At 47.5% G+C, this 21265-nt stretch overlaps 1 protein-coding gene across 1 annotated transcript in view; it reads right to left on the minus strand.

Annotated features, from left to right (window-relative positions):
* LOC311512279 (uncharacterized protein) overlaps positions 1 to 7453 on the minus strand; it is a 52214-nt gene extending 44761 nt beyond the window's left edge. The window contains exon 1 of the mRNA XM_084613414.1: positions 7357 to 7453. The gene's annotated coding sequence lies outside the window, so the exon portion shown is untranslated. The remainder of the gene's footprint in view (positions 1 to 7356) is intronic.
* Positions 7454 to 21265: the final 13812 nt, after the last annotated feature.

A 21265-nucleotide genomic window follows, 5' to 3' on the forward strand; every position in this document is an offset into this window, starting at 1 on the left:
CTTGTTACCATAGGTGCTGGAACTAGGCGTGCTGCTGCACGCTCTGGCTTGAAGTGGTTTCCATCATAGACAGGGTTTACAGTTTGTTCAATGGCTCTCAGCACCCTCCCCTGTAAAAACTGTTCCAGCACCTCTGTTTGTTACCATTTGGATACTAATGACATGAAGCCATGTCTACACAGGGACAGGAAAGTTAAGGCACATCAACTTCAGATGTGAAGTCAAAGCACAAAAGTTAAAACTGAGTCACATCCTCGTGGCGGTTTGTCTCTCTCATCCTGAAGTTAAGCGCCAAGGAGGAGAATTAAGTTATGGCAAACTAAGGCCACTTAACTCCTGCTTTCTCTCAGGAGTAAACATGCTTTAATTTAAGGATCGTCCACATGGTGCTGCAGTGCATAAATGATAGCGCACAGTAACATGTTATGCTCTAACTGCCACCGGTAGACTCTGCTGGCACTGACTAAATGTGCTGTGTAGTCCCATTTCGAGAAGGACTATGTTAATGCATGGTGGATGCCTTTTAGTTCATAGATTCATAGATATTTAGGTCAGAAGGGACCATTATGATCATCTAGTCTGACCTCCTGCACAATGCAGGCCACAGAATTTCACCCACCACTCCTAAAAAAGACCTCACACCTATATCTGTGCTATTGAAGTCCTCAAATTGTAGTTTGAAGACCTCAAGGAGCAGAGAATCCTCCAGCAAGTGACCCGTGCCCCATGCTACAGAGGAAGGCGAAAAACCTCCAGGGCCTTCCAATCTGCCCTGGAGGAAAATTCCTTCCCGACCCCAAATATGGCGATCAGCTAAACCCTGAGCATATGGGCAAGATTCATCAGCCAGATACTACAGAAAATTCTTTCCCGGGTAACTTGGATCTTACCCCATCTAAAAACCCATCACAGGCCATTGGGCCTATTTACCATGAATATTTAATTACCAAAACCATGTTATCCCATCATACCATCTCCTCCATAAACTTATCGAGTTTAATCTTAAAGCAAGATAGATCTTTTGCCCCCACTACTTCCCTCGGAAGGCTATTCCAAAACTTCACTCCTCTGATGGTTAGAAACCTTCGTCTAATTTCTAATCTAAATTTCCTAGTGGCCAGTTTATATCCATTTGTTCTTGTGTCCACATTGGTACTGAGTTTAAATAATTCCTCTCCCTCTCTGGTATTTATCCCTCTGATATATTTATAGAGAGCAATCATATCTCCCCTCAACCTTCTTTTAGTTAGGCTAAACAAGCCAAGCTCCCTGAGTCTCCTTTCATAAGACAAGTTTTCCATTCCTCGGATCATCCTAGTAGCCCTTCTCTGTACCTGTTCCAGTTTGAATTCATCCTTCTTAAACATGGGAGACCAGAACTGCACACAGTATTCCAGGTGAGGTCTCACCAGTGCCTTATATAACGGTACTAAAACCTCCTTATCCCTACTGGAAATACCTCTCCTGATGCATCCCAAGACGACATTAGCTTTTTTCACAGCCATATCACATTGGCAGCTCATAGTCATCCTATGATCAACCAATACTCCAAGGTCCTTTTCCTCCTCCGTTACTTCTAGTTGATGCGTCCCTAGCTTATAACTAAAATTCTTGTTATTAATCCCTAAATGCATGACCTTACACTTCTCACTATTAAATTTCATCCTATTCCTATTACTCCAGTTTACAAGGTCATCCAGATCCTCCTGTAGGGTATCCCTGTCCTTCTCTAAATTAGCAATACCTCCCAGCTTTGTATCATCTGCAAACTTTATTAGCACACTCCCACTTTTTGTGCCCAGGTCAGTAATAAAAAGATTAAATAAGATTGGTCCCAAAACTGATCCTTGAGGAACTCCACTGGTAACCTCCCTCCAACTTGACAGTTCACCTTTCAGTAGGACCCGTTGTAGTCTCCCCTTTAACCAATTCCCTATCCACCTTTCAATTTTCCTATTGATGCCCATCTTATCCAATTTAACTAATAATTCCCCATGTGGCACAGTATCAAACGCCTTACTAAAATCTAAGTAAATTAGATCCACTGTGTTTCCTTTATCTAAAAAATCTGTTACTCTCTCAAAGAAGGAGATCAGGTTGGTTTGGCACGATCTACCTTTTGTAAAACCATGTTGTATTTTGTCCCATTTACCATTGACTTCAATGTCCTTAACTACCTTCTCCTTCAAAATTTTTTCCAAGACCTTGCATACTACAGATGTCAAACTAACAGACCTATAATTACTTGGATCACTTTTTTTCCCTTTCTTAAAAATAGGAACTATGTAAGCAATTCTCCAATCATACGGTACAACCCCTGAGTTTACAGATTCATTAAAAATTCTTGCTAATGGGCTTGCAATTTCTTGTGCCAATTCTTTTAATATTCTTGGATGAAGATTATCTGGGCCCCCCGATTTAGTCCCATTAAGCTGTTTGAGTTTCGCTTCTACCTCAGATATGGTGATGTCTACCTCCATATCCTCATTCCCATTTATCATGCTACCATTATCCCTAAGATCCTCTTTAGTCTTATTAAAGACTGAGGCAAAGTATTTGTTTAGATATTGGGCCATGCCTAGATTATCCTTGACCTCCACTCCATCCTCAGTTTTTAGCGGTCCCACTTCTTCTTTCTTTGTTTTCTTCCTATTTATATGACTATAGAACCTTTTACTATTGGTTTTAATTCCCTTTGCAAGGTCCAACTCTACTTGACTTTTAGCCTGTCTCACTTTATCCCTACATATTCTGACCTCAATAAGGTAGCTTTCCTTACTGATCCCTCCCTTCTTCCACTCCCTATATGCTTTCTGCTTTTTCTTAATTACCTCTCTAAGATGCTTGCTCATCCAGCTTGGTCTACAACTCCTGCCTATGAATTTTTTCCCCTTTCTTGGGATGCAGGCTTCCGATAGCTTCTGCAGCTTTAATTTAAAATAATCCCAGGCCTCCTCTACCTTTAAACCCATAAATTCTTCAGTCCAATCCACTTCCCTAACTAATTTCCTTAATTTTTGAAAGTCAGCCCTTTTGAAATCAAAAACCCTAGTTGCAGATTTATTTTTGTTAATCCTTCCATTCAGTTTGAACTGAATTAGCTCATGATCACTTGAGCCAAGATTATCCCCTACAACCATTTCCTCTATGAGGTCCTCATTACTCACCAAGACCAAATCTAAAATGGCATCCCCTCTAGTCGGTTCAGCAACTACTTGCTGAAGGAATCCATCAGCTATCGCATCTAGGAAAATCTGAGCCCTATTATTATTACTAGCACTCGTCCTCCAGTCTATATCTGGGAAGTTAAAGTCTCCCATGATCACACAGTTTCCATTAGTATTTACTTTATTAAAAACATTAAAAAGGGCTCTATCCATATCCAAATTAGATCCCGGCGGTCTATAGCACACCCCAAGCACTATCCCAGGGGAGGCTCTAATAGTTTTCTTCCCCAATTTAATTGTTGCCCAGACAGACTCAGTCATATCCATTTCATCGCTTCTTATTTCTTTACATTCTATCTCATCATTGATATACAGTGCTACTCCACCATCTTTACCTTTATTTCGGTCTTTCCTAAACAGCACATACCCTTCAATACCTGTAGCCCAGTCATGACTACTATTCCACCAGGTCTCTGTTATACCTATAATATCTGGTTTCACTTCCTGCACCAGTAACTCTAGTTCCTCCATTTTGTTACCTAGGCTCCTTGCATTAGTGTACAAACATCTTAATTTTTGCTGTTTGGCCTCACTCACATTCTGTACCCTATTAGGCACGGTTATTTTACTACCAGTATAACCTATTAGACTTGTATCTACACTGCCCTTCCTCCTACCTACAGCTGTATCCACTCTTACTTCATTTTCTTTCCACTCTATGCTAAATTCTGGCGTGGAGATTACCTGGACATCTCCCAACCATCTCCCCCAAATTCCTAGTTTAAAGCTCTCTTAATCAGTTGTGCCAGCCTCCATCCTAGAAGTCTATTTCCTTCCCTACTCAGATGAAGTCCATCCCGAGAGAACTGTCCTCTATCCATGAATGCCTCCCAATGGCCATACATCCCAAAGCCCTCCTTATAGCACCACTGCCTAAGCCATCTATTGATAGTCATAATCTTGTCACACCTTTGTTGCCCTTCTCTAGGAACAGGCAGAATCCCACTAAAGATCACCTGAGCCTCAATTTCCTTAAGCGTCCTCCCCAGCCTAGCATAGTCTCCCTTAATACTTTCCAGCAAGAATCTAGCCGTATCATTTGTTCCCACATGAAAGATAATTAGGGGATTCTTTCCCGCTCCCTTTAGAATCCTTTTCAACCTCAGGTCTACATCCCGTATCTTAGCACCTGGAAGACAGCACACCCTCCTATTTTCTGGATCAGCTCTGGTTACAGGCCTATCTATTCTTCTCAGTAAAGAGTCCCCAATCACATAGACCTGCCTTTTCCTAGTGACGGTGCTATTCTCCAGTCTATCCCCTGTTCCCTCTGGCTGCAAGTTCTTTCCATTCCCATTCTCCCTTGTAATCCTTTTTAACCCATCCTGTATCCTCCTGGGGCTCATATTTGGTGTAATCTCCATTAACTCTTCCCCTTTTCCTATAGGACTAACCGCTCTTCTCTTCTTCCTTGCCCTGTCACCTTCAGTGACTACCTGCTGAGCCCCTTCTTCATTTTCCAACTCTGCAAACCTATTCTGAAGCTCTATTTCTCCTTCACTAGCCCGTCTTTTCCTCTGCCTAGTTCTTTTAGTCACATGCTTCCACTGACCACTTTCCTCACCCAGTCTCCCCTCAGAATTCCCTAGTCCTGCTTCCATCTGCAAGTCTGAGCTTTTCCCTTCAGATACCTCATGTCTTTGCTCCATAATCTGCTCAAACCCCTTCCTAAACTCTACCAGACTTTCCACCTGCATCTCCAAACCTCTGATCTTTTCCTCCATCAGCTCTATCAGACGGCATTTCATGCAGACAAAACTCTTACCAGGTGCCCCCTCCAGGATCATGTACATACCACAGCTTCCACATCCAGTCATCTTCATTGTGTCATCTGCTACATGGGTCACTCCCACTGCCACCTCTGAATCTGTCATAGCCTTCCCACCTAAATCCTGTTAATCTGGGAAACACAAACCACACCAAAACACCACCACCCACAGCAAAACCAAACCCCACACAAGCACCACAAGACAAACTCCCCTTTCAAACTCCCACTCAAACTCCCCTGTTTACAGCTCTGTTTGCTAGCTCTAGTTCACGCCAGCCAGGTCTACATGGGGCAGTCAGAACTCTACAGATCAGCATGGGCTAAAATTCATGGCCCCTGGTGCCAGATAGACAAGTCCCACTCACACTGACTTCACCCTTCAGGTGACTGGCCTTAACTTTCCAAGCGTCCAAGCCCTATGCAAGGCAGCCTCAGAAAAGCAGCTAAACCTTCCCCTGCAACTCCCCTAATCTCACAAATGCATCAGGCCTAGCTTGGTTCACAGGATGGAGACCTGTACGAACATCCTACATGTATATGTACGGAACACCTTCAACCCAGGTACCATGAACATAAGCTGATATGCAAACTTTGAGCGGAGATCACTTATCCACCATGACAATCCAGCCACTGCTGGGGTGGAACGTGGCAGCTCTTGAGTTTATCATCATTATGCAGTCCAGAGAACACAATCGTTTACAACAGGAAGACAGAAAGAACAGGAGATAAAACCACAACAGCAGAACACAGCATGGCTACGTTCACATTAGCCAGTTGTCTGACTAGAAATACCCAGCACAATGGGACCCCAACCGGGGCATTTCAGCACTAAAATTTACTAGCAGTAAATGTTCTACCATATGAACTTGGAATGAGAGGATCCCACTTTATCAATCTCACATCAAGACGTCTTGGCCCACCAGGCTTTGTTACTTAAAAATTAGAATTGGAGGCGAGGTTAAATGAGACAGGCAGTAGATCTCTAAACATGAATTTTGCTGTTTTTTTAAACATAACACATTAATGTTATTACTGCTAATTTTCAAAGGAACATCTCCGTGCCCAAGGGCAGTGTTTTTCAAAGTACTGGCTATGTAAGGCACTGAGTCGCCTTGCTCAGCACCCAGGGACCCTAGCGGCTCTGGTCAGCACCGCCGACTGGGACATAAGAAGTCCCATCAGCGGTGCTGCCTGGCTAAGGCAGGCGAGTGCCTACCTGTTCCGACACCACGCTGCACCCCGGAAGCGGCCAGCAGCGGGTCCAGCTTCTAGGCAGGGAGGCGACGGGGCTCTGCTGTGTGGAGATGCTTGCACGCCTCTGCCTAGGAGCCGAGCCTGCTGTTGGCCGCTTCCGGGGCACAGTGTGGTCCATGGTGCCAGGACAGGCAAAAAGCCTGCCTCTGCACCCCAGCTGTGCTACTGAACGGGAGCTGCCAGGGTAAATCCGTGCCCCAACCTTGTGCCCCCCCAAACACGGAACCTGTTCCTGAGCCCCAAACCCCTCATCCCCGGCCCCACCCCAGAGCCTGCACCTCCAGCCCAGAGCCCTGACCCCCTTCTGCACCCAACCCCCCCAAAACCCAGAACCCCTTCCTGCACCCTAAACCCCTCATCCTCATCCCCACCCCAGAGCCTGCACCCCCAGCCCAGACCCCCTCCTGCAACCCAACCCCAGCCCTCCCAAATCCAGAACCCCTTCCTGCACCCCAATACCCTCATCTACATCCCCACCCCACAGCCTGCACCCCCAGACCAGAGCCCTGACCCACTCCTTCACCCCAACCCCCTGCCCCAGCCCAGAGCGCCCCCCGCAAACCCCTCATCCCCAGCTCCATTGGGTCGCGGACTTCAACAACGTTCTTAAACTGGGTCCCCTGAAAAAAAAGTTTGAAAACCCCCGAGCTAGTGTAGATGAGGCTCCAGTGTCTATCCCTGCCCACAGCAGCTCTTCCTCCACTGCAGTGGGAACAGAGCTTACTGCCATCTGGGGCAAACACTGCCCCCACCCACACCCGGGCAGGCAAGGGGCATTCTCCCCTTTTGTGCACGCCAGCGGGAAGGAAAGGTCTCCCTCGCCTCTCTCCAGCTGCGGCCCAGATGTGTTTCTTACCCAGTCACCCCCGGAGAGACTCTCAGGGCTTGTCTACACGAGGCGGAGGTACAGCCAGGGCAGGAATGACCGCAGCGCTCGCAGCCCCTTCGCTGGGGGGGGCCCTGACAGCTGGGTCCCCCCGCCCCAGCCCTAGTGGCCGCTCTCCCGCCCAGGCGCCCCGCAGCCGCACGTGTCTCTCCGCGCCCCCGCCAGGCGGGAAGGCTCCGGCGGCGTGGCCCGGGGCGGGGGCGCCGGAGCGGGACACTCACCCCACGCGGCAGCCGCTCTCCCGGGCAGGGTGACAAAGCGCGGCGCGCCTCGCCCGATCCGAATCTGCCGCGGGCAGAGCCGCGCAGGCGCAGTAACAGCTGCCGAAGCGGCGGCCCGGACCTTCCCCACCCCCTGCTCAGCTACCAGCTGTGGCTGCTCCACGTGGGACGGGACGGAAGGGGGCGGGGCCTCTGGTATTGGCAGCTGGGGGTACCGTACAGAGGGCGGGGGGAGTTTGGGGTACAGAGGAGGAGGGTGGGGGCACCGCACAGAGCGGTGGGGAGTTTGGGGTACAGAGGAGGGGTTGGGGGCAGCCTGGAGAGTGCTGGGAGAGTTTGGGGTACAGAGGAGGAGGGTGGGGGCACCGCACAGAGTGGGGGGAGAGTTTGGGGTACAGAGGAGGGGTTGGGGGCAGCCTGGAGAGTGCTGGGAGAGTTTGGGGTACAGAGGAGGAGGGTGGGGGAAAGTTTGGGGTACAGAGGAGGAGGGTGGGGGCACCGCACAGAGCGGTGGGGAGTTTGGGATACAGAGGAGGGGTTGGGGGCAGCCTGGAGCGTTCTGGGAGAGTTTGGGATACAGAGGAGGAGGGTGGGGGCACAGCATGGAGAGTGGATGAATAATTTGGGGGTACAGCACAGAAAGTGCTGGGAGAGAGGAGGAGGAACATGGCACAGGCTCAGAATGGTTCATCTCTGCTGCTCTCACTCTGTGCTTGCTCCAAGTCCCAGGCCTGTCAGCTGCTCCCAAGCATCCTCAGCGGGTCTGACTTAAAGCCCAGTGACCATAATGTGAATCTCAACTATTTCAACTATCCTTGCAACAAAGCCCGTTGTCAGCTGTGCCCACATATCTATTCAGGGGACACCATCACAGGGCCTAATAACATACGCCACACTGTCAGAGGCTCGCAAAAAGAAAAGGAGGACTTGTGGCACCTTAGAGACTAACCAATTTATTTGAGCATGAGCTTTCGTGAGCTACAGCTCACTTCCTCAGATGCATACCGTGGAAACTGCAGCAGACTTTATATACACACAGAGAATATGAAACAATACCTCCTCCCACCCCACTGCCCTGCTGGTAATAGCTTATCTAAAGTGATCATCAGGTTGGGCCATTTCCAGCACAAATCCAGGTTTTCTCACCCTCCACCCCCCCACACAAATTCACTCTCCTGCTGGTGATAGCCCATCCAAAGTGACAACTCTTTACACAATGTGCATGATAATCAAGTTGGGCCATTTCCTGCACAAATCCAGGTTCTCTCACCCCCTCACCCCCCTCCCAAAAACCACACACACAAACTCACTATCCTGCTGGTAATAGCTCATCCAAAGTGACCACTCTCCCTACAATGTGCATGATAATCAAGGTGGGCCATTTCCAGCACAAATCCAGGTTTTCTCACCCCCCCCCCCCCATACACACACAAACTCACTCTCCTGCTGGCAATAGCTCATCCAAACTGACCACTCTCCAAGTTTAAATCCAAGTTTAACCAGAACATCGGGGAGGGGGGAGGGGATAGGAAAAAACAAGGGGAAATAGGCTACCTTGCATAATGACGTAGCCACTCCCAGTCTCTATTTAAGCCTAAATTAACAGTATCCAATTTGCAAATGAATTCCAATTCAGCAGTTTCTCGCTGGAGTCTGGATTTGAAGTTTTTTTGTTGTAAGATAGCGACCTTCATGTCTGTGATTGCGTGACCAGAGAGATTGAAGTGTTCTCCGACTGGTTTATGAATGTTATAATTCTTGACATCTGATTTGTGTCCATTTATTCTTTTACGTAGAGACTGTCCAGTTTGACCAATGTACATGGCAGAGGGGCACTGCTGGCACAGAGGCTCGTTTACCTGCACATCCACCAATGTGATATATGCCATCATGTGCCAGCAGTGCCCCTCTGCCATGTACATTGGTCAAACTGGACAGTCTCTACGTAAAAGAATAAATGGACACAAATCAGATGTCAAGAATTATAACATTCATAAACCAGTCGGAGAACACTTCAATCTCTCTGGTCACGCAATCACAGACATGAAGGTCGCTATCTTACAACAAAAAAACTTCAAATCCAGACTCCAGCGAGAAACTGCTGAATTGGAATTCATTTGCAAATTGGATACTGTTAATTTAGGCTTAAATAGAGACTGGGAGTGGCTAAGTCATTATGCAAGGTAGCCTATTTCCCCTTGTTTTTTCCTATCCCCTCCCCCCTCCCCGATGTTCTGGTTAAACTTGGATTTAAACTTGGAGAGTGGTCAGTTTGGATGAGCTATTGCCAGCAGGAGAGTGAGTTTGTGTGTGTGTGTGTGTGTTCCGGGGTGTGGTGAGAAAGCCTGGATTTGTGCTGGAAATGGCCCACCTTAATTATCATGCACATTGTAGGGAGAAAGAAAAGGAGTACTTGTGGCACCTTAGAGACTAACCAATTTATTTGAGCATGAGCTTTCGTGAGCTTTTCACGAAAGCTCATGCTCAAATAAATTGGTTAGTCTCTAAGGTGCCACAAGTACTCCTTTTCTTTTTGCGAATACAGACTAACACGGCTGTTACTCTGAAACCTGTCATTGTAGGGAGAGTGGTCACTTTGGATAAGCTATTACCAGCAGGAGAGTGAGTTTGTATGTGGGGGGGCGGAGGGTGAGAAAACCTGTATTTGTGCTGGAAATGGCCCAACTTGATGATTACTTTAGATAAGCTATTACCAGCAGGACAGTGGGGTGGGAGGAGGTATCGTTTCATGGTCTCTGTGTGTATATAATGTCTTCTGCAGTTTCCACGGTATGCACAGTGGGGTGGGAGGAGGTATCGTTTCATGGTCTCTGTGTGTATATAATGTCTTCTGCAGTTTCCACGGTATGCATCCGATGAAGTGAGCTGTAGCTCACGAAAGCTCATGCTCAAATAAATTGGTTAGTCTCTAAGGTGCCACAAGTACTCCTTTTCTTTTTGCGAATACAGACTAACATGGCTGTTACTCTGAAAACTATTTCACTGATCAGTTAAAAACCCGCAAACCCCCTTGCACCAGCTAGAAGGGCCCATTCTGACCGTCTAGTCATGGAATCATAGAATATCAGGGTTGGAAGGGACCTCAGGAGGTCATCTAGTCCAAACCCCTGCTCAAAGCAGGACTAATCCCCAAGGTTTGCCCCTGATCCCTAAATGGCCCCCTCAAGGATTGAATTCACAACCCTGGGTTTAGCAGGCCAATGCTCAAACCACTGAGCTATCCCTCCCCCCTCATGGGGAGGGGAAGGGTGTCTCAAACACGTGGTCTGCGGAGCTTTTTCCTGTGGCCTGCCATAGCTCCCCTCACCCTCCGCCCCTCCGAGTGTGCTCTGTCCCGCTCCTCGCCTACCTCCCAGTGCTTCCCATCACCAACCAGCTGTTTAGGACTTTCCAGGAGAGAGGGGAGGAGGCAGAGAAGAGGCGGGGCCGGGCGGGGATTTGGGCAAGGGTTTGGAATAGGGGCAGGGAGGGGGTGGAGTTGGGGTGTGGACTTTGGGGAAGGGGTTGGAATGGGGGTGGGAAGAGGTGGGGCAGGGGTGGGGCCTCACAGAAGGGGTGGAGTGGGGGTGGGGCCGGGGGCGGGGCTTTTGTATCTTTGTATGAAAAGGCGTCAGTGATGCAGCCCTTGGGGCAATGTACTAGTCCTCATGTGGCCCTCGTGGTGATTTGAGTTTGAGATCCCTGAGTCTGATGACTTGCATAGCTCAGGCAGAGAACCTGATGCAGGCCCATAGCATGTAACTAAAGAAGAGTATATTCTAGAAAGAAAGAATCCAGTTGTGGTTTAAAGACTGAAAGTGATGGAGAATTTCCCAGATGAATCCCAGAGAATTACCCTACTGTTGTGTAAAGCCTCCGCTCAATCCAGCAGAATGTGATTGTAAGATTTCAGAGTAGCAGCCGTGTTAGTCTGTATCCGCAAAAAGAAAAGGAGTACTTGTGACACCTTAGAGCCTCAGTGAGCTGTTGCTCACGAAAGCTTATGCTCAAATAAATTTGTTAGTTTCTAAGGAGCCACAACTCCTCCTTTTCTTTTTATTGTAAGATTTGTAACTTTTCAGTCATTGCTAGTCAAACATTGTAACTTTTAATCATTGTTAGCATAGCCTTTTAAATTTTGTAACTTTTGCAAGTTTTGTAACCTTTTTAGTTACCACTTGTATAACCCCCAAGCTTTGCAATATTCCATTAGGGGGATCAGGAAGAGTGTGAACAAGGGAGTGTGTGTGGGAGATAAGGGAGTGTGAACAAGGGCGTGTATGTGGGACTGGGTGGAGAGGAACTGCAAGGAGAAAAGAGCCAGGAGCCAGGTGTTGTTATGCAGACAAAACTACACAGGATCGTTTTAGGGGACAAGACAAGATGTCATGTTTATTATAACACAATTTGATTTATGACCAATAACTAATATCTAATACCTTTGTATACACAGCCACACCCACACCAAATGTTCTGCAGCTGCTGTATTGTTAACAGTCCTGAAAGTAGCTTGGGTTCGTTGCTTGTGGCGGCTAACTGGCCAGGAAAGCTGGGCATGAGGAAGGGCTAGGTCTCTGTTGGGCATGCACCCAGGCCCTTCCATGTTGGCAGCAGAATGTTACCCTCCAAAGTCTTCCATCTCATCCATCCTTTTTGTAGGCTTTAGTTTGAATCCAGAGTCTATAGGTCTTGCTGTGTCACGCTGCCTCTGGGTCTAGTGTGATCACCCGTCAATTGCAGTCATGACTTTCAGCCTGGGACCTGGCTTTGATGTTTCTTCAGTTGTACTTTTGTTCTTTTCTTTTGAGGGTGGACTCCTCTTACTTTGTCAGGGCTGTTGTCTGCATCTTCAGGGGTTGGTGTTTACACTTTATTTTATCAGGACGGGCTGGGACTGGAAGTTGATTCCATCATCCACACATCCCTCATTCACACATCTAAACTACACTAATAAGATTACAGCAGGGTTTTGCAAAATGGGGTGAGCATTTTAAAATGGAGTTTGAGTTACAATATGGACAAGTGTAAGGAATAGCAAACAGTGAACAGAAGTTACAATATAGACAAGTATAATGAATGACAAACAGTGAGTAGAAGTTACAATGTTGAAGCATTGCAAGTTTCAGCGATTTAAGCAGCAATTGGATTGAAAGTGAAACTCAATTAGCCAGTCATTGGGGTAACCAGTTTTATGAATAAATGTTGTTGTTTCATTCATAAAACTTTGCTTATGAAGTTATATTAATAAAGTGTACAATTAAAAACAATTTCATTGATCAGTACTACTGTGTGTCTGATGTAATCTGCCCTGAGAAGGCAATCATGGGGTGCTGTAAAGAAAAGAAGAACCTGGTATGCGTGAAAGGATGAGGTCTGGGAATGCTTCTTGGTGTGGACACAGAAGGAAAACTCAGTGTACGTGACAGGAGCCGCCCAGTTCCAATAAAAGGAAGAAAGCATGCTCACAAGTTCTTCTTCTTGACCTGCTCACCGTCCCAGATCTTCGGCTTCTCAGCTTCCTATGCTGTCTCCAGTAGCTCTCCACTTGCGTGACTGTGTGGGTGCATGAGGGTATGAATGCATTGAATGTGTGCGTACATAAATAAGCTCCATCCCTTTTCTGTTTGACCCAATAGCAGCATTTAATAAAACCAATATACGTGTAACCCTGGGTTGGTTTCTAGTGAAATTGAGGTAGCACCTAAGTAACTGTTAAAAATTTGCACCTTATTTCCAGCTTGAACTTTGCTGACTGCAGCTCCTAACTAGTGCGCTTTGTTATGCGTGTGTAGGTTCTGCTATAGGTTGGGTTAAACCTTGAAACTGGTGAGTGTGGCAGCTGCCCTTCATTGCAGGTTGATTGTTAAGGAACAGTTAAGCTTTTTTATGGACGCAGATAGCTGAAACAATAGCATCTCCACTGAAAACACAGGTACATGCAAGGCACATGTGGGTGGGGGGATATGACTGGATATGGTTTGGTGGAGGTGTGCATGTCTGTCTCCGTGTGAGAGAAGCACAAGAGAGGCCAGAGAAGCGGAGAGAAGGAAGCACCCAACAACACAGAAACACTGTGAGAGTGGGCTTTTGAGCTGAGTGTTGGCTAGAAAGGGGCTTGGAGCTGTGAGCAAACACTATGAGATAGTCTACACTGGCAACATTAAAGTGCTGCCGTGCTTGTGTAGTCATGGCACATGTGGCTTATGTAGTCACGGCACACAAGGAGTGGCTCCCAGTGCTGGTGCACTGTCTACACTGGCGGCTTACAGTGCTGAAACTTGCTGTGCTCACAGGAGTGTTTTTTCACACCCCTGAGCGAGAAAGTTGCAGTGCTGTAAAATGCCAGTGTAGACAAGGCCTTAGTTGCTATGTTCAAGGAAACAGAACTCTGCACATTCTTTATAAATGAACAGGATTGCATCAACGATTCTTGGCTCCATCGTCAATTCCTGCCCCTCACTGAGACAACCAGTGTGACCTTGGATCTCAGCTCACCACACTGATCAAATAGGGGTGAGAGTACTTATAGACCATGATTAAATCACATCTTAACCTCTTTGGTAAGCTAAATATGCTGAGGTCCCTCTAGGCCAGTGGTTCTCAACCTATCATTGTGGGCTGCAGGTTGAGAACCACAGTACCCTGCCCCCCAAAATCCCCCTACAGACCCCTGTGCCCAACACTTTGGCCCAACACAGACCCCTCCACAGAGTGGGGCCAGGAGCAGCCCCCAGACGTGGGGCCATGGGGCAACCTGTACCCCCCAACCCTGTCACACAGCAGCCCTGACCCTGGACCCTGCAGGGTGGGGTCAGGCAGCAGGGTAGCCCGGACCCTGCCAAGCAGGGAAGTGCGGCCCTGAGCCCGGACCTGGGTGGCAAGGCATTGCAGCCCTGAGCCCGGACAGCAGGGAGGGCAGGACAGGGCAGCCTGGCAGCCCCAACCCTGGACTCCACCATGTGCGGCAGGGCAGTCAGGGCCCTGCACTGTGCTGCATCAGGCAGTGGGGCAGTCCATGGGCCCAGCAGCCTTCAGTACACAGCTAAGCCACAGTTGTGTGCAAATTGGGCCACATGCGGCCCACAGGTTGAGTACCACTGCTCGAGCCCTAGTTCAGCAAGTACTTATGCACTTGCCTGACTTTGAGTACAAGAATAACCCTATTGACTTCCCTAGGGCTGACATGCTTAGAGTTAGGCACTTTCTTAATACCTTGCTGTACTGGGGAGTCTGATTCTGGCCTGGGGTAGCAGGGATTGCACGTAGATTCTCAGTCTTGCTCCACTTCCATCACGGGGCCCGGTCAACTTAAAAAACACTTAAACACGCATCTCACCTGCTCTTTTTACAAGCATTATCAAAGGCCTTGGTGCTGCAAGCATTGGCCCTCTTGTAAGTCAATGTCCCACTGACATAAGGATTGCTGGGAGAACAGTGGTATTTGTCCTCTCCCCAGCTGGACGAGCATAACTCCAATGGATTCCAATGGTGTAAACCAGCATAATGCCATTCCACTCCTTAGAGCTTGGTCAGTTTATATCAGCTGTCTGGCTGTTTCCAGCTATGACATGCCAAATCAGTGTTTTCCCCAGGAATTGAAATTAGGGGTGTGTGTTCAAATTTGCGGGGGGGGGGGGGGGAAGGTCCGGGCTGATGAGGGGTGAGACTGTGAGGGTGAAGGTGGGCTGTATGGCACCATAGTAAAAACTGAAAAATGTTTCATGACCATTTTATTAGATTTTAAAATCATCACACAAATTAAAGTTGGCTACTCAAGCCTTCTATGAGGCACTACATCTACATCCTTCCTGGTTTCTTGTTATAATTTTGCACAACTCTGTTAATGAACTTCTTGAATGCAATGCATTTATCTTTGGTGGCTTCTCATGTGTCCAGTACTTCCATTCCTTCAACTGATATGATCATTACTTCATTCATGTGATCAGGCAGAAGGCAAGTTCTTTCAGAACACAAAATTCTATTCAATGATGAAAAAGAACGCTCAACTGTAGCTGTTGTGACTGGGAGTAGCAAGAGATGAATTCCTACTTCTTTCAGCCCAGGAAACATAACATAAAGATCGGATCGAGCCACTAGTGATGATAAAAAAGAAGTTGATGTCAAATCTTTCATTCGTCGTATGATATTCCACTCTGTGTTCAAATTCTCTGTTCTGTCCTGAGCACATGGCAGCCCCATTGCTGGTCGTGCCTCACTCCACTCAACTGTCGGTGTTTTATAGGACAGGGATCTGTAAAAGCTACCTAGAGGTTGAGTAGAATCTAGAAGTCACTGTTGTAGAATCAAGTCTGTGTACTTTTTCAGTTCTTAACTTCTTGTCCTCTTCACTTAAGGATTCAATATAAATGCCTTCATTAGTCAACTTCTGGACTGAAGTCTTGTGTTTCTTCCAGTACTTTTTCAATGGATAGCTCTCTGAGTGATCCAAATGTGGCTTCTGGACAAGCTTTCCTGGACAGAGATCTACTACTGTTGTAGCAGATGCCTGGATGGCATTGTTTAATGACCCAAGTGGTTTCAACAGTAGACTTACAAGGGAGAGAATGACAATAGTCTTCTCAGAATGTATTAGCAAAAGTAGCCTCGACAAGCCTCACTCCTTGGATCCATCCCATCTTGGTAGATACTTTCCAAAGCCAGTAATAATGGCTGGGGTAATTTTAAGACAACAGCCAAGGATTGCTCATGAGAAAGCCAGAGGGCTTTCCCCGGTTAGATTAATTTGAACTTCAGTCCCAGTGTATCTTCTATATTTTCCAAGATATTCAGTCTTTTTGGACTCTTGCTGAAAAAAGAATATAATGAAGACATTAAATTTAGAGAAGTTTGCAGCTCCATCAAATGCACAAGCAGCCATCTGTTTGGGGTCCAACTGACAAGCATAACTCTTCTAAGATGTGGGTTGTCACAGATGCAGCCAATCTGTCTTCTGTAACTTGAACATCTAGAAATGCATCTACTGGCCTATGACTGACATCAAGATAACGTACACAATGACTTAATACTTGATGACCATTTGCACTGGTGCATTCATCAGCCATGTATGCAAATTTTTTTGAATGTGGTGAGAGAGTTCTTCACTTTTTCAGCTGTTGAGTCTTTCACTGTTGCACCACAGGCATCTAGCCCGTCTGTTGAGTTTCTTGCAGAAAGATAGTGAGCGTTTGCTGATCTTGTTCGGAACCAGTGTTCAACTTCAGGATGAACAAGCGACAATGCACTTAACATTGGCCTCCAGTTTGCAGTATGTGGTATCTCTTGCCTAAATAGAAAGTATGATGCCATGGCCATGTTTGTTCGCATGAACTGTGTTGTGTCTCCAGCATTCTTAACAGCCTCATTAACACTCACCAGTTGGTCAGTGGAGACTCAGAGTTCAGAGGTGTTTTCACATGTGTTCACCTCCCAGGTGGGGGGCAAGAAGGCACCTTGCTCGTTCCTCCAGCTGCTCACTGTTCGCTCTGGCCATGGCCACTGTTGTTCGTTGTGCCACCGTTCACTCCATCACTCTGTTGCCAATGGCCCTGCACCGTCACCTTCTGCTGCCACCTGCCACTGTGACCTCTGCGAGTTGGTCTCTTGAGGTTCCACCCGGCTCTCAGTGAATTCAGCTGAACTCTCAAAAGTGGGGGAACCTCTCTGCTAGAGCAGACTGGGCCATCTCTTCCACAGAAACACTGTCCCACAGCAGGTCTAAGCACTTAGACCTGATTCTCAGTGATTTCAGCTGTAGTGATCACTTAACAGAACAAAAGACTCTCTATGGAGCCTAATCAGCTCTGTCTTTAAACAGTGGAGAGGGGCAGGTCAAACAGTACTTGTGACTCAGGCAGACCATCAAGCAAAACACCTGTCCCCACCCTCTCTCTTGATGCCCTCAATCAGCAGAGGCTAAGTACAGTTCTAATGCCCTTTACTCAGACAATAAGAATAACAGCATTTCTTTACCCCCCTCATTCAAGTGATTTGTAACCCAACCCCAGCCAAAATCTATCACTTGGGCAACACAGCTCTGTTTGCTGGATACCTGGGTAGATTAAGTGTGAATGTAAATACAATCTGGTCCGGAAGCCTTTCTGCCCAGCTCATCACTAGCTGTCAGGGAGAGCTCATTTAGACTTTGCTTACAAATCATAATTTGAAATTATTAGGTTGGCCAACATCACCAAAATGAATGCACTGACATGGTCATAAAAACAACAGCTGTATAAGGAAGCTAGTCTATGTTCATACTTTTCAAATCTATTATACTTTTTCAGATACACGTATTTTATCATACACTGTATATGCTTTTAAAATGTTTTTAAAACATATGTTTCAATTTCAATTCAAATTTCCAGACAACCACTAAATTGACAACTCTGCATGTAACAAGTTCACAAAACTCGGGGGGAGGGGTGTCAGGGAAATTCAGGGTGGGTAAACACCCCCATGGGGAGGTGTAGGGAAATCCCTGTGCCAAATGCATGTAGTCTGGCACCAGTCTTCTCTTGAAGCCTTTGTTCCATGCAGAACTGGGCTGGGAACCTGGAGGGCAAATCCTCACTCAGCCTTTCTCCAGAAAGCCTCCCTGCAGGGTTTCCCTGCAGTGCCCACAGCAGAGCTCTGGGATCCCCTGAATGGGTTTGGCAACTTTCCCCGTCCCTGGAGCCTTCTCATGCTCAGGAGACATTGATTGCAACACAGCAAAGAAAACTCTGCAGAAATATTAGTCTCTGTTGCATTACTCAGTATTTGGTAGCCATTTCTCCAGGAGATACAGCCGTTAGCTCCCTTCAAGCTCGGTTTTGCCACCACTCCTCTGCTTCTAGGTGACAGCTTGGGCCCCATTTTACAGAGGGGAAATCAGAGACCCCCAGAAGGAAAGGACTTTCCTGGAGTCACCCAGTGGTTTGGAACAAACAGTCACCCCCAGGAATCTTGGCCCTGGCAGAGCCACTGCCTGCTGCAGCCAGTGTATTGTACTTTCAGCTGTAGACATCCTCCAGTGTCACACTGAAGTTTCAGAGTGGTAGCCGTGTTAGTCTGTACCAGCAAAAACAACGAGGAGTCCTTGTGGCACCTTAGCCCTGGTCTACACTAGGAGTTGAGGTCGAATTTAGCAGCATTAAATCGATTTAGCTCTGCACCCGTCCACAAGATGAAGCCCTTTTTTTCGACTTAAAGGGCTCTTAAAATCGATTTCCTTACTCCACCCCCAACAAGGGGATTAGCACTGAAATAGGCCTTGCTGGGTCGAATTTGGGGTACTGTGGATACAATTAGACGGTATTGGCCTCTGTGAGCTATCCCAGAGTGCTCCATTGTGACTGGAAAAGGCCCACAAACTTTTGAATTTCAATTTCCTGTTTGGCCAGCATGGCAAGCTGCAGGTGACCATGCAGAGCTCATCAGCAGAGGTGACCATGATGGAGTCCCAGAATTGCAAAAGAGCTCCAGCATGGACTGAACGGGAGGTACGGGATCTGATCGCTGTATGGGGAGAGGAATCCGTGCTATCAGAACTCCGTTCCAGTTTTTGAAATGCCAAAACCTTTGTCAAAATCTCCCAGGGCATGAAGGACAGAGGCCATAACAGGGACCCGAACCAGTGCCGGGTGAAACTTAAGGAGCTGAGGCAAGCCTACCAGAAAACCAGAGAGGTGAACGGCCGCTCCGGGTCAGAGCCCAAAACATGCTGCTTCTATGATGAGCTGCATGCCATTTTAGGGGGTTCAGCCACTACTACTCCAGCCGTGTTGTTTGACTCCTTCAATGGAGAGGGAGGCAACATGGAAGCAGGTTTTTGGGACGAGGAAGATGATGATGATGAGGTTGTAGATAGCTCACAGCAAGCAAGCGGAGAAACCAGTTTTCCCGACAGCCAGGAACGGTTTCTCACCCTGGACCTGGAGCCAGTACACCCCGAACCCACCCAAGACTGCCTCCCGGACCCACCAGGCGGAGAAGGGACCTCTGGTGAGTGTATCTTTTAAAATCATGGTTTAAAAGCAAGCATATGAAAGGAATAATTTGCCCTGGCATTCGCGGCTCTCCTGGATGTACTCCCAAAGCCTTTGCAAAAGGTTTCTGGAGAGGGCAGCCTTATTCCATCCACCAGGGTAGGACACTTTACCACTCCAGGCCAGTAACACATACTCGGGAATCATTGTAGAACAAAGCATTGCAGTGTATGCTTGCTGGTGTTCAAACAACATCCGTTCTGTATCTCTCTGTGTTATCCTCAGGAGAGTGATATCATTCATGGTCACCTGGTTAAAATAGGGTGCTTTTCTTAAGGGGGCATTCAGAGGTGCCCGTTCCTGCTGGGCTGTTTGCCTGTGGCTGAACAGAAATGTTCCCTGCTGTTAGCCATGGGGAGGGAGGAGGGGGGAGGGGTTAGCCATGCGCTGTGGGGAGGCAAAATGCGACCTTGTAACGAAAGCACATGTGCTATGTATGTAATGTTAACAGCAAGGTTTACCATGAAAGAGTGTACCCATTGTTCTATAAAATGTGTCTTTTTAAATACCACTGTCTCTTCTTTTTTCTCCACCAGCTGCATGTGTTTCAAGGATCACAGGATCTTCTCCTTCCCAGAGGCTAGCGAAGATTAGAAGGTGAAAAAAATGCACTCATGATGAAATGTTCTCTAAGCTCATGCTGTCCTCCCACACTGACAGAGCACAGATGAATGCGTGGAGGCAGACAATGTCAGAATGCAGGAAAGCACAAAATGACTGGGAGGAGAGGTGGCAGGCTGAAGAGAGTAAGTGGAGGGCTGAAGAGAGAGCTGAAGCTGAAAGGTGGTGGCAGCGTGATGAGAGGAGGCAGGATTCAATGCTGAGGCTGCTGGAGGATCAAACTAATATGCTTCAGCATATGGTTGAGCTGCAGGAAAGGCAGCAGGAGCACAGACCCCCGCTACAGCCCCTGTCTAACCAACCGCCCTCCTCCCCAAGTTCCATAGCCTCCTCATCCAGACACCCAAGAACGTGATGGGGGGCCTCTGGCCACCCAGCCACTCCACCCCAGAGGATTGCCCAAGCAACAGAAGGCTGGCATTCAATAAGTTTTAAAGTTTTAAACTTTTAAAGTGCTGTGTGGCCTTGTCCTTCCCTCCTCCACCACCTCTCCTGGTGCTTCTCTCCTTCACCACCCCTCCTGGGATACCTTGGTAGTTATCCCCCTATTTCTGTGATGAATTAATAAAGAATGCATGAATGTGAAGCAACAATGACTTTATTGCCTCTGTAAGCGGTGATCGAAGGGAGGAGGGGAGGGTGGTTAGCTTACAGGGAAGTAGAGTGAACCAAGGGGTGGGGGGTTTCATCAAGGAGAAACAAACAGAACCTTCACACTGTGGCCTGTCCAGTCATGAAACTGGTTTTCAAAGCTTCTCTGATGCGCACCGCGCCCTCCTGTGCTCTTCTAACCGCCCTGGTGTCTGGCTGCGCGTAACCAGCAGCCAGATGATTTGCCTCAACCTCCCATCCTGCCATAAACATCTCCCCCTTACTCTCACAAATATTGTGGAGTGCACAGCAAGCAGTAATAACAGTGGGAATATTGGTTTTGCTGAGGTCTAACCGAGTCAGTAAACTGCGCCAGCGCGCCTTTAAACGTCCAAATGCACATTCTACCACCATTCTGCACTTGCTCAGCCTGTAGTTGAACAGCTCCTGACTACTGTCCAGGCTGCCTGTGTACGGCTTCATGAGCCATGGCATTAAGGGGTAGGCTGGGTCCCCCAAGGATAGCTATAGGCATTTCAACATCCCCAATGGTTATTTTCTGGTCTGGGAATAAAGTCCCTTCCTGCAGTTTTGAAACAGACCAGAGTTCCTGAAGATGCGAGCGTCTTGTACCTTTCCCGGCCATCCCACATTGATGTTGGTGAAACGTCCCT

This window comes from Lepidochelys olivacea (genome assembly GCF_965140295.1).
Source record: "Lepidochelys olivacea isolate rLepOli2 genome assembly, chromosome: 24".
Lineage (NCBI taxonomy): Eukaryota > Metazoa > Chordata > Testudines > Cheloniidae > Lepidochelys > Lepidochelys olivacea.